The 12,392-nt window shown below is 42.1% G+C and overlaps 2 pseudogenes; one reads left to right on the top strand and one right to left on the bottom strand.

Annotated features, from left to right (window-relative positions):
• Positions 1–1,027: 1,027 nt before the first annotated feature.
• On the bottom strand, positions 1,028–3,090 carry LOC149106708 (neuropeptide SIFamide receptor-like; annotated as a pseudogene).
• A 579-nt stretch (positions 3,091–3,669) lies between these two features.
• On the top strand, positions 3,670–9,761 carry LOC149106707 (uncharacterized; annotated as a pseudogene).
• Positions 9,762–12,392: the final 2,631 nt, after the last annotated feature.

The following is a 12,392-nucleotide window of genomic DNA, read 5'->3' as shown; positions in this document are numbered from 1 at the left end:
TTGATTCTAATGATTAGTTAATAAAGATGGTGAATTTTAAGCTCGGTAATGAAATGTGAAGGTGAATTAATCAACATGACACGAGCGTGGGACAAAGAAAAATTCTGAGTCCCCGATAGGAATCGAACCCATGACCTCCCGAACACCGGACGGCCGCTCTATGATTAATTCACCTTCACATTTCATTACCGAGCTTAAAATTCACCATCTTTATTAACTAATCACTACTCACGATGAATTCGATAGCGTTGATCCTAGCAGTATGCAGGACACCTATCATATATGAACTCAGTTAAATGACCTTGCTCTCCATGAGTTCTCGTAGCTCAGTGGATAGAGCGCCCGCCCGGTGTTCGGGAGGTCATGGGTTCGATTCCTGTCGGGGACTCAGAATTTTTCTTTGTCCCACGCTCGTGTCAGATTAATTCACCTTCACATGTTGATTCTAACTTCTTCAACACAAAGTAAACAGAAGCAATTCATGTGTTTGTACTTCATTGTAGCTGTTTGCACGAAAAAAGCCTCTTTTACTGGTTTCTTCGGGAGAAACGATTCTTCCCTTGTCGTTAACTAGGGCTTGTCCGAAATATTTGGCATATTTACGGGGTTCAGTAAATAGTGAAACACTCTTCAAAGCTGTCGAACAATGGTCTCGAGAACATTTGACTCAGTATACTGTTTAGGAGACTGTTGTTGTTGAGATTACCAGTGGCATAAAACAGATACAAAAATTCGTAACACAAACAATGCCCAGACTATAACAATTGGTGAAAGCAATGGTTTCCGCAACAGCAAGTGATGAAATATCTCTCGCATTTAAAAAGGTTTCCATCTAAGGACGCGAAACCCAGAGGCTAGTAGAATTATCCCGCTCGAGACGCGACCAGCTCGTCCCGCGCGAGCGCGCGACAAGCTCATATCACCCGGGAGAGAAGTACTGTTGACGTAGTTAGTTCAACAGAGATCTAGAGAAATGAATAGTGACCCCACTTTTCAAATTCGAGAATAATTATAAACTAACAAGGGGAATTACTTAGCAACTTTTATGAGAGTCTTCTTAACCTTAGCTGCTTTGCTTTTATGAGTCTTTTTCACCTTTACTCTTGTGGTACTCGCGGTGGCCAAATGGTTAGCGTGCCGGACCCTGGATCGAGCGGTCCTGGTTCGAGCCCTGGCCGGAGACGTTGCGTTGTGTTCTTAGACAACACACTTTACTCTCACAGTGCCTCTCTCCTTCTTGGGTTGAGTAACCCCCCATCCATGAACTAGTACCCAATTCAGTGGGAGTAGTAATACTTTGGTCGCTTAATGCTACCTAATCAGATACAGAAATAGACTGCGAACAGTCTCTATTTTCCTCGAAAACCGTGGGGAAGAACGCAAAACAAGTAAGCGTGCGAGCGTAACGTGCGAGCGGCGATGCCGCGAGCCGCTAGTTGCGCGGGCATCGAAAGACGAGCGAAAAGAGAGACTGTACTGTAGCATCCAAGTCGTTGTATGAAACCAGTGCAGTCTCCCTTTTCGCATGTCACGCTCGCACGCTTACTTGTTTTGCGTTCTTGCCCACGGATTTTCGAGGAAACGAGAGACTGCCCGCAGTCTAATACAGAAACTGGGATAAAGCTCTCGTGGTATATGGACCACTTGGCCCGACGGAGACTTTTTCACTTTCTACATGTTACCATTCTCAAACACTTTGAGCTCAGCACTCTCCACTGAGCGTAACCCTGTGAGTACAACGTCCTTAGTGTCAGAGTCCATTCCAAAGTTAACAGTTCCAGCTGAAGCGGCGTACGTTTCCTTTCCAATACATGACGTTACCTCCACTTCTTGTCTCCAGCTACATTTGGAACAACACGAGCAGAAAATACGAGAAAGGATTGACAAGAAGCCACGGCGATAGTTCTGGTTGAAGGTGAAATACGTGAAAAAGTTAATTATGCCATTGGAGTGAACTAAATACTGAGTAACAAAGCGAAAATCCTTTGACAGGCAAAATTTTCCTTCAGGGCTGAATAGAGAAACTGATAAATACACGACAAACGGCGACATTGATAAGAAAAACACAACAACGATCGCTAAGGACATCTTGAGCACATTTCGATTTCTCTTTCCGCGGCTACTGAAGTGAACGACCAAATTCCTCACTCCGTAAAGAGTTTGTCTTCTAAGCTTTTTGACTATTAAGCTATACAGGATTGTTATCAACATCAAAGGTATCACGTATATTATAATTATCAGCAGTAAAAACACGACTTTAGTGACGGAGCGAGACCAACCCAGGAAACAGTAGGTTTTGCCACTGAACGTGCCAATTTTAAAACCATAAAGATATGGAGCGTGAATAAGTGTTGATATCCACCATATCAGTAAAATCACGTATTTCACTCTAGGTTTGATACGGGCCGCCTTCAGAGGAAACCACACAGCGTAAAAACGGTCTACGGCAATCGCGACCAAGGTTTGGACAGACACCGCCGTTGAGATGTCTTGAAAAAATGCTGTCAGCTTGCAGAGGGTTTCTCCTAACACGCCATCGATAAGCCATCGGAGATTTCCCTAGAGTATCTCGACGTTGGCCCGAGGCATGGCGAATATGGGAACTAGGAGGTCGGAGACCGCCATATTTACAATGAGTAAGTTTGTGGTGGTCCACATTTTGTTGTCTCGGTAAACTACCATGATGATTAAAGTGTTCCCCAGCAGTGAGACTACAAGCAGTAAACAGTATGCCAATGTTTTGCAGACTTTAGCTGCTATAGGATCTTCAGTAATGATGCAGGATGTTGTGTTGTTAGCACTCATTGCTATTCGTAATGAATTCGTCAAATCAGAAATCTTTGTGACTGTCCGAAACCCTGTTGAAAGCCTGAAATAAAAGATACAGAGAACATGGTGAAGAGAGGTTAACTGGCAAGTGTGTCACAGTCAGCTCTCTCTTAACGGACATCTCTCTAAGACGGACACCTGGTGTTGGTCCCTTGCCGTTTCCTCTGATCAGCCATTTTACAGTAACTAAACTCTAAAGATGGACACCTCTCTAAGACGGTCACTTGGTGTTGGTCCCTTGCCGTTTTTTTTCTGATCAGTCATTTTACTGTAACTAAACTTCAAAGTTGGACACCTCTCTAAGACGGTCACTTGGTAAAAATCCGCAATACCGCATGGAAATTTACCAAAATACCGAAACCGTAGTTACAAATGTGCTACGGTGCCGTCATCATTACTTATAGTTCGCCATTCCATTAGAAATACGACCCTATTTAGTTTGATAAAAGTGTATGTTAATGTTAATCAACGTATGATCATCGCACTCATAAAATAATACTGTAATAATTGACACACGTCCGTGGGACTGACTTCGTTATGCTGCTGTGGAACTAATATGAGTGCGCTCGCGCACGCACGAATACTGCTGAGTTACCCAATTGAAAAACATCGATGTTTACGACTTCAGCACCGGAAACCACTCGAATGTTACACAACGCAAGCTTTCTGCGACTTTATTGTTTGGTGAAAATTCGTCAAGATGCTAGTTTTCAAGCTCAAATATCCCGAATACGAGCCCGGAACTTCCATTTTATGTCGCAATTCGACTGAATCAACCTTAAATTTCATTTAAAATTTTCCAAGAATTTTGAATGACCCGAAGACAACGTAGTCAGCCCCATGAAGAGTTCAGTAAAGCAAACGATTGTTGAAGCGTATAACTCTCCAGAAGCGAGTTCTTGCTCCCAGAAGAAACGTCGCCGAGCTTCCAATCTCTCCTTGTAGTAACATCGTCTCTTCCCGAGCATCCTCATATCCACTTCTTCTTGCTCGGCAGACATTGTCCCGCACGAGGCCACGGCAAATACTGTAGGAAATCCGAGCGAAAGATTCCCAGCCCGGAGAGTCAACAAGTCGACGTATCATTGGATAAAATGGTTAATCATACCAATTATTAACTGGAAAAAGCGGAAATTACAAACAGCAAAGCCTGCTTGCACAACAATGGACCCTTGCAAAACATAAACAAGAGATCAAAAGTCATCGGAAGCGTCAGGATCCGAGTAATAACTGTCACAACTGGAAAGCGCAGACGGCTGCAGACTCTTTTTTTACCGATTACCGCGATCGGAAATTTATGAAAACCGCAAACGGCTTAGTCTTATTAAACCCCAATACCGCAGGTTAAAATAAAGATTTCTGCAAAACCGCATCACCGCAAACCCTTACGCCCCCCTCCGAAAATGTAATCACTGATTTCAGTTGTCTAGGTTGACGTTCTTTGGCGAGGGCAAATGTTCTCGAATTTTGCTAATACTACTACTACTATACTTTGCCGTAACATGGCTGATGAGTCAGCCAGGTAGCAACGGCCAGTTACCTACATGTAGACCCGGGGATTATGTTTTAACTGATTGCTGTTTGGGAGTTCTATAATAATTGTATTAAGAAGGTCCTGTTCTATTTCCCACAAGTGGCGTTTCATCACCTAAACATGTGAATAGGATAAACCAAGTATCCGTTTAATTTTTTGTTTCAATTTTTTACAGAAATTGCCAATTGCGAATCAGACATCGCCTTTTTTGCCGAGCGTTGTGACGCAGCTACAAGACAGTGGCTTTTAAAAGATTTTGACAAGTGGTTCAGTGATCCTGGCGACTCCAAGGCGTATGTTGTCTTAGGTGACCCAGGCGTGGGCAAAAGTGTGATGGTGGGAGTCCTGGCACAGCGTTCAGGGCAAGCTGGACACTTACGTGCCGCCTTCTTTTGCCGTCACAATGATAGCAGAAGGAATGATCCGAGGTATCTTCTTGGGACTATTGCTAGTCAACTCTGTGAATGCAGCAGTGAGTTTAATAGTATTATGGGAGGGGAGGGTGGTATAAGAAACTTGTTAGGCAATTCTAATTTAGGTGTTCAGGAATTGTTTACTAAATTATTACAAGAGCCGCTTTATATGTGGCACTCTACCCAGAGAAAGTTAGTCGTTCTTGACGCTTTGGATGAGACGCAATACGAGTGCAGGGAAAATTTTCTTGATCTTATAATGAACGGCTTTCCTCTGCTTCCAAACTGGCTTGTGTTCTACATTACCAGTCGCCCTGGAAACACGGTGCAGGTTAGTTTGAAAAAGTACAATCCTTGTGTAAGAATTTGCGCCGGAAACAGTGTAGATTTCTGCCGCCTCCCGTCCTCGGTGGATGACTTGGCGAAGAGGTGCAATGGATCGTTTTTGTATGCGTTCTACATTGCCAAAGACTTGAACGCTCCAATGCAATCAGGTAAGTCATTTCAGCTGGTTGATCTTTTCCCTGGAGACTTTGACAGCTTCCTTCGAAGAAATTTCAAGCGTGTTTTTGACAAAGTGGGATCTAGCTTGTACAAGAAGTTGTTCCGTTGTGCCATTGCCGCTCCTGCCCCGCTTCCCGTCTCGTTTATTTCGTACGTCTTCCAGAGAGAAAAATCGAGTATTCCCAAGCAGCATGTGTTAGATGCCCTTTCACTGTTTATGGTGTTATCGAAGACGTACACCTTCCTGCACAACCTGATTCCTGCGTGGCTGACTGACGAGGACAAGGCTCGAGAACTGTTCATTGACAGGAACATTGAAGCCAATTATCTCAAAGATGTTATCCTTGAAATTCTCTTTAGCTTTATCCGTGAGCAATCTCAGGACGTTCCCCTCATGAAACCTGAATTGCTTGACTACGTTTTACGCATTGGCATTCGCTTTTTGATTGGATTTCCAGGGAAGAATTCATTGGAAACAGTTTTCAGTTGTTTGACAAGTTTCAAATATATTGAAAACAGAATACAGAGCAGAAGAACTGAGATATATTCCCTTATTGAAGATTATAAGCTTGCGGCAGACTGTCAGTTTCACGGTGAGGGCAGGAAAGAAATTCTCAGTGGGGTGAGCTCAGCTCTTGAAAGAAATATTTATGTTCTCTTGGAATGTCCTTACCTTCTGCATTCTTGTCTACAGAATGTTTCTAAAGTTGTCCAAGACAACGTTGTTATCCCAAATGGTGACTCAGCCCCTTGGCTACAACTGAATACGAGGCCTCAGTTGCCTTCTAAGCGTCTTCAGGACAGGAGCAACTTTGCAGTGTCTCCTGATGGGAAGCTATTTGCCGAAAGACATTGGAAACATGTCTCTTTGTTTGATTCGTATTCGCTTAAATGTTTAGGTGTGCTTTCCTCTATCGATTTGGTGTCTGGGAGCAAGTTCTTGAGATTCTCTCCAGATGGCAAGTTTTTGTTTTTTGGGCGGCTTGATAGATGGTTCTCTTTGGAGAACGAAAATGTGGAGACATTTCCTCAGTTTTCAAGGATTGCTTCAAGCTACGAATGGGGCTCATTTACTCTTGATAAACAGTACATTGTTGTAAAAAGTTGCAATTTTTCATTTGAATCAAATGATAGCTGTTGTTGGTTGTGCTTGTTGAATTACCTTTGTCTGTGGGCTGCCGAGAAAATTGGTCAGCATCATGAAACTGATGAGAGTGGAACAATTTGTGGTTGTTTTCCTCACAGACTGCTTGTGGAAATTCGGCCTTTTGCAGGGGAAGATCAAGATTCTCCTATTCCAGCGATGAGAATCTTGTTAAATGTTCTAAGACGAACACACCACGATCAGTGGTGCTCTCTGTTGGAAAAGCTGCAACTCTATTACCCTTTTGAGGCTGAATGCAGCTATTGTCCATCACGGATGACGCGGGAGACACCAACTTTGGCAGTTGTGTGTGATTTCGTTATCTCTCACTACAGTGAGATATTCAAATATCAAGTTTGGGATATGCAAACTGGTAAATCTGCCCTTGAACAGGCCTTTTCTTCAGGCGTTCAGTTGAGCCCGTTCACCTACGTTTGTCATTTGGGAACTGCTCTCGAGAAATGTGGGGTATTGTTTTCTGGTATAGACAAGTCGCTGTCACTTTGCAATATTGCTTTGTTGAACACCGTTTGCCATCATCTTTTTTTCTTTGAATGTTTTCGGCGGACTTTTATTTGGAAAGAGTTTGGAGTGTTTAAAAAGTGTAGTATAATAAACAGCTTGACTGTCTTGAATTCTGTTGTTGATGGATTATTTGAAGAAAATGGAGGTAAAACCGCTGGACAACGTTCTGAGTGGATTCATCGTCAACTGCTTGCAGAGCTTGAACGGGTTAACCGGATTAAACATCTTACTACACGACTCGAACGGGTTGCAGTGCTTGAAATGGGTGATAGTCAGCCTGAAGAGCTTGTTGTACGGCTTGCACAGCTTGAACGAAGTGAGGAGCTTGAGCGTAGTGAAGAGATGGAACAGATGCAAATGCCTGAACAGATTGAAGAGCAGCAGCACAGAAAGCTGCGTGAACAAACAGAAGAAGTCGAACACCTTGGACAGCTTAAACTGCTTGAACGGCTTGAACAGTTTATACAGCTTGAAAGGCTTGGACAGTGTGGACAACTTGAAGCGATTACGAAATTTCAAGACTTTGTGCATTCCAGATATTTTAAAGGGCACCGAGAATGGGATAAGCTACTTGAATGGAAAAAGCTCCCTGTACAGTATAACTTCCTTGAAGAGGATAAACTCCTTGAACTGGATAAGCTCCTTGATTTGGATAAGCTCCTTGAACGGAAAAAGCTCCGTGAACGGAAATGACTCCGTTTTCTGCCAATCCTGAGCCGTGAACAGTGTAAACAGCGTGAACGTGAGTTCTGTAAACTGTCTGAAGCGTACAAACTGCTTTTAACACCATGTGAGCACCTGCACCAATCTTGGCCTAAACGGTTGTCACAGTTTAAACAGTTGGTACACTTATTTTGGTACCATTTGGAATCAAATGAGAAATTCAAGTTTGTGGAAGCATTTCATTCTGGTACTAAAACCTTCACCAACGCACCGCTGGAACTGCAGAATCTCCATGAGGTGAAAGAGAAAGGCCTGTTTACTAGCATTTTACCTTGTGTATCACCAGATGGGAAGTGGATCGCTATCCGACTCGAGGGCGATGAGACAACAGTTCAGTTGTACCGAGGGCAACACCAACGTCAACATCACCCTTATCGGAGAAATCCGGTGCATGTTATCAAGGAGGTCGAACATTTTGCTTTCGCAAACGACGGTGTATTTTTTTTTGTATTTGACTGTTCAAAGGTCATTGCACACTCTGTCTCTTGAGAGTGGTGCCGTTCTAACAGTGTGTCTGGCGTAAGACCCTTGTCCTCCACTCGTGAAAAGCAATCTAGATATTGGTTTCAGGACGATGATGAGGAGACTGTTATCTTTGTGAAGAATTCCCCCCCCCCCCCCCCGCTTTTCTTTCAAGTTTCCTTCCTGTTGTGAGCGCTGAGCCAATGCAAGTGGCCTTCGCTTCAGCAAACGCCATACTGGTCCTTTATTCAGACTCCTCGCTTGCGTCAATGGAGAATGACGGAACAGCCATTGCTTCGGAGACGTCCTTGACACATCCTTTTGGTGGGTCACAACAAGAAAAGAAAGCTCAATTTTCTGCGGAGGGAAAACTAATTGTCACTCACCAAGGTACCAAAATATTACTGTATCGTACTGTGCCGGGATCTAATGAACGTAGTAAGTGTCCTGACTCCGTTTTTCAAATAAATGGCGATTTTAATGGACTGTTGGGTGTCGCATTCGTAGCGCTCAGTACCTTGCCGGGATCTGATGAGGCGTCTACTGATCACGGTAAGTGTCCTGACTTAGTTTTTGGAGCACATGACGATTTCATTGTTCTACATTTCACATTCTCAGCGGACAGCACCTTACTTCTCTTTTGTATAAGGAGGAACCTTGGCTTGTCTTTCTTTGTATGGAATGTTCAGGAGAAAGTTGTATCAGCATCATTTGACTCACCAGGACTTATGTCTGAAGATTGCTGCTGTTGTTTTTCGTTGGACAGTAAGGAATTGATAATATGCACTGAATTTTACATCGGGTTCTGGGATCACACTTCACGTCCTTGTCGCTTGTTGAGAAAAGTTGAAACTGACGTGCCTTACACTGAGGTGGACAAATTCACTCATTGTACAGTTTCACCAGAAAATGACCTACTGGCTTACTGCATTACAGACAGAATTCTCCTCTGCCCGTTAAAAACATCCAAAAATCAGTCTATTCGGCAACTACCACGTGCGCATTTAGGCAAAGTCGAATTTTGTCAGTTTCTCGGAGGAAACCGTTATCTAATTTCCTATGGTGTCGATGGTACTGTTTTCTTGTGGGACTTAAGTGAGTGGAGAGTCGCTTCATTCGCAAAAATTGTGTAGGGGCGGGAAAGCATCGTCAGCATGGCTGTGTCCCCTAAAGGGGACAGAGTTGTTTGTGTGACTTCTTTCGGTCGACTGAACTCAATAAAGCCTTGTGGATTGAAGGGCGCGATGTTGTCAAAATTGCCGTTGCCGAAATGGATGGGCAGTAAAAAGATGACAGAGGCATTTCGTGGGCAAGTGAGGGAACCAACGACAGCCATTCAGAATCTTCGGTGTCCTAACAACACAGAGGATTTGGATGCCGCAGAACTGCGGATAGCAGAGATGGAATTCATGTTGTGTTCTGACGACAATGATTACAGTGATGAGGACAGTGATGAGTTACTGGAATGAGCATCAAGCATCCGTTTTATCTTGCCAAGACGTACCCATGTTAGCAAGTCATGTTTATATTGTCTACAGAGTACCAGCAATCAGTAAAAATGAGAGGTCGTTTGGAGACTCCTTGATCGTCACTAGTTTACAATAGACGTGCTTCCTGTTACAAAGATGGAGCTCTTGATTATCGCAATCTTGCAGCACACTTCACATCGTATAAAAGTCCTTTTTTGGTAGTCTATATCTGTTATTGAGTCGTAAACAGCAAAAAAGGATCACTCATAATTAATTTTCTATTCGTACCACAATTTCCAAGAAGTCACCTTAACGATTAGATACACTCGCCGCGGTTTATAAAGCAGACAAACCAACAAGCATATCAGCCAAAAAACAAAGGGCTGCCGGCTGAGTCAGACCACTTGTGAATGCGACTTGAATATAATTAGCAACATTCTTTATATTTGTTGTAGAGACCCATCAACTCCTTTAAATTAAAGGCAAGGTTGCAAAAATTTGATTATTTTAATCAAGTGAAATTATAAAGCAGTGCGAAACCCAAACACAATCATTTAAAATAACGGTCTTGCGCCCGTGAAACACACATATGATCTTTTATGATCTTATATGTGTTTTGTGTGCTAAACAGCTATTAATTTTCGGAAGCTGGTGCGACTCCAAAGGTTCGACCGGGCAAAGCGCTTAAGATCTGTTCATCGCGTTTGAGATTCTCATTTTCAGCGCCCAGGAGGCAGCCATTTTGAACGACCTGAAAAAAAAAAAAAAAAAACGCAAAAGCAAAGAACCACTTAATGTTTATTTTATGAGTGGTGTTTGCCTTTTGATTGAAAATCATATGAAAGGTTATAAGAACCCAAGCCGATAGATAGCTAACTCGTCACGTGCATTATAAGATCGAGCGTCCCTGGACTCGAATTCTGCTTCTTTACCCTTTCAGCGTCAAGCTCAAAAGACTAATTCTCTTTTCCAATCATCATACATTTTTTGTATTGATAGTTCTGAGAGTATGGTGGCTCATCAAGTTCATAGCTCCAACTGGATTATGTTGCTTCGTTTTCACACCGATCTACTTAAAATAAAAAATGTATTGCAAGGACATGTTGGCGATAAGTTACGTTTCGTGGGGTTTGTGGGGCTTAGTTTTTTGGTAAAATATGTTGACTTTCTTTTGTTTGAAATTAGCCAGCTCAGGGTTTCAATGTGAAGCTTAGTGACTTATTCCTTTGTATGCTATAAAAACAATCTGAGACTGGATGTTCGAAATTATTGGTCAGTTATTAGTTGACTTGAAATTCTAGAGCTTAACAAAAATAGTTTTTGAGCTTATGTGTAGACATGTACTAATGCAAATACGTTTTTGAAGGAAAGTTTTGACCATGTGCTGTTAGAATCATGTATTGTCTTCTATACTCCTAGTCGCTTCATGCTACAGAAACCGGGATAAGCTCCGGCCTGATGGGTCACTTGGCTCGTATGCAGACTTTACCTCTATGTATTGTGTGTACGAGTATTGTTTGTTGTTAGTATCAAGGCTGTACTTGTAGTTTAATTTGAAGTGTTACGCCTGTAAACAGGCTGATAGTTTTGAAATTGTTAAGTGCACCGAACACTATATAACTGACTGTAAGTGGTAAATTTTATATAAGGTAGTTGAATTTATAATTGCGGTATATTTTATATTAGAATTATATAATCGAATATTATTAGAGTATTTTACAGACCAAGCATACATTAGATAGGACAACTGAATATGTTTTTAACCCAAACTATAGCTAAATGCGATAATTTTAATAATTGTATATCAATGATATAGAGGAGCAAAATATTTTGTACGTAGATACTGTGTTTGAGTTGATAGTTTTACATATGTGTAAACAGTATTTTTCTGTGTTAGATACTAAATAAAGTTAAATGACTATTTTTGCGACTCTTCACTTGAAGGAATCTGTATCATTGTTAGTGGCATTGTAGGATAAAAATAAAATATACTGAATGTGTGAAAAGAAATTGAGAATTAGTTTATTGTGAACTTCTATAAAATGGCTTTTCACAGTTACTTGACCACGCAGTCAAAAGTCCAAATGTTTAGGTGGCGGAGTTGGCCTGTGGTACGGTTGCTTCTCAGCAAAAAGTTGATTCTAACTTCTTCAACACAAAGTAAACACTTTATTGTAGCTGTTTGTACAGAAAAGCTTCTTTACTGCTTTCTTCGGGAGAAAAATTCTTTCATTGTCATTAACTAGGGCTTGACCGAAATATTTGACATATTTACAGGGTTTAGTACTTAGTAAAACACTCTTGAAAACTGGCGAACTAAGGTCTGGAGAACATGTGAGTCGAGCTCGGTACTGTTGAGGCGACTTGTTGGGATCACCAATGATATAAACACAAACAATGCCCAGACTATAGCAGCTGCTGAAAGCAATGTTTTCCGTAAGAACAAGTCATAAAATATCTCTCGCATTTAAAAAGGTTTGCATGTAAGGACACGAAACCCGGAGGCTGGTAAAATCATCCCGCACGAGACGCGACCAGCTCGTCCCGCGCGAGGCGCCACCAGCTCAACCCACGCGAGGCGCGACAAGCTCATCCCACGCTGGAGAGAAGCACTTACGATAAATTTTCCAAAATTTAATGTGGCGCTGAATCCCGGTACAGCACGTTTTAAATTTTGCCGAAAGTTGTATTTTATCCTGCATATCGCATAATTCGATAATAAGAATGGTTTCACCGTTTCCTTTTATAAGTATAAGTACTTAAAGCTAAAATTAAGTTTGTTTTTTGCT

This window comes from Orbicella faveolata, unplaced genomic scaffold (assembly GCF_042242905.1).
Source record: "Orbicella faveolata isolate gen_17 unplaced genomic scaffold, um_ofav_v1 contig_3, whole genome shotgun sequence".
NCBI lineage: Eukaryota > Metazoa > Cnidaria > Anthozoa > Scleractinia > Merulinidae > Orbicella > Orbicella faveolata.
This window is presented reverse-complemented; position numbering and strand designations above follow the sequence as displayed.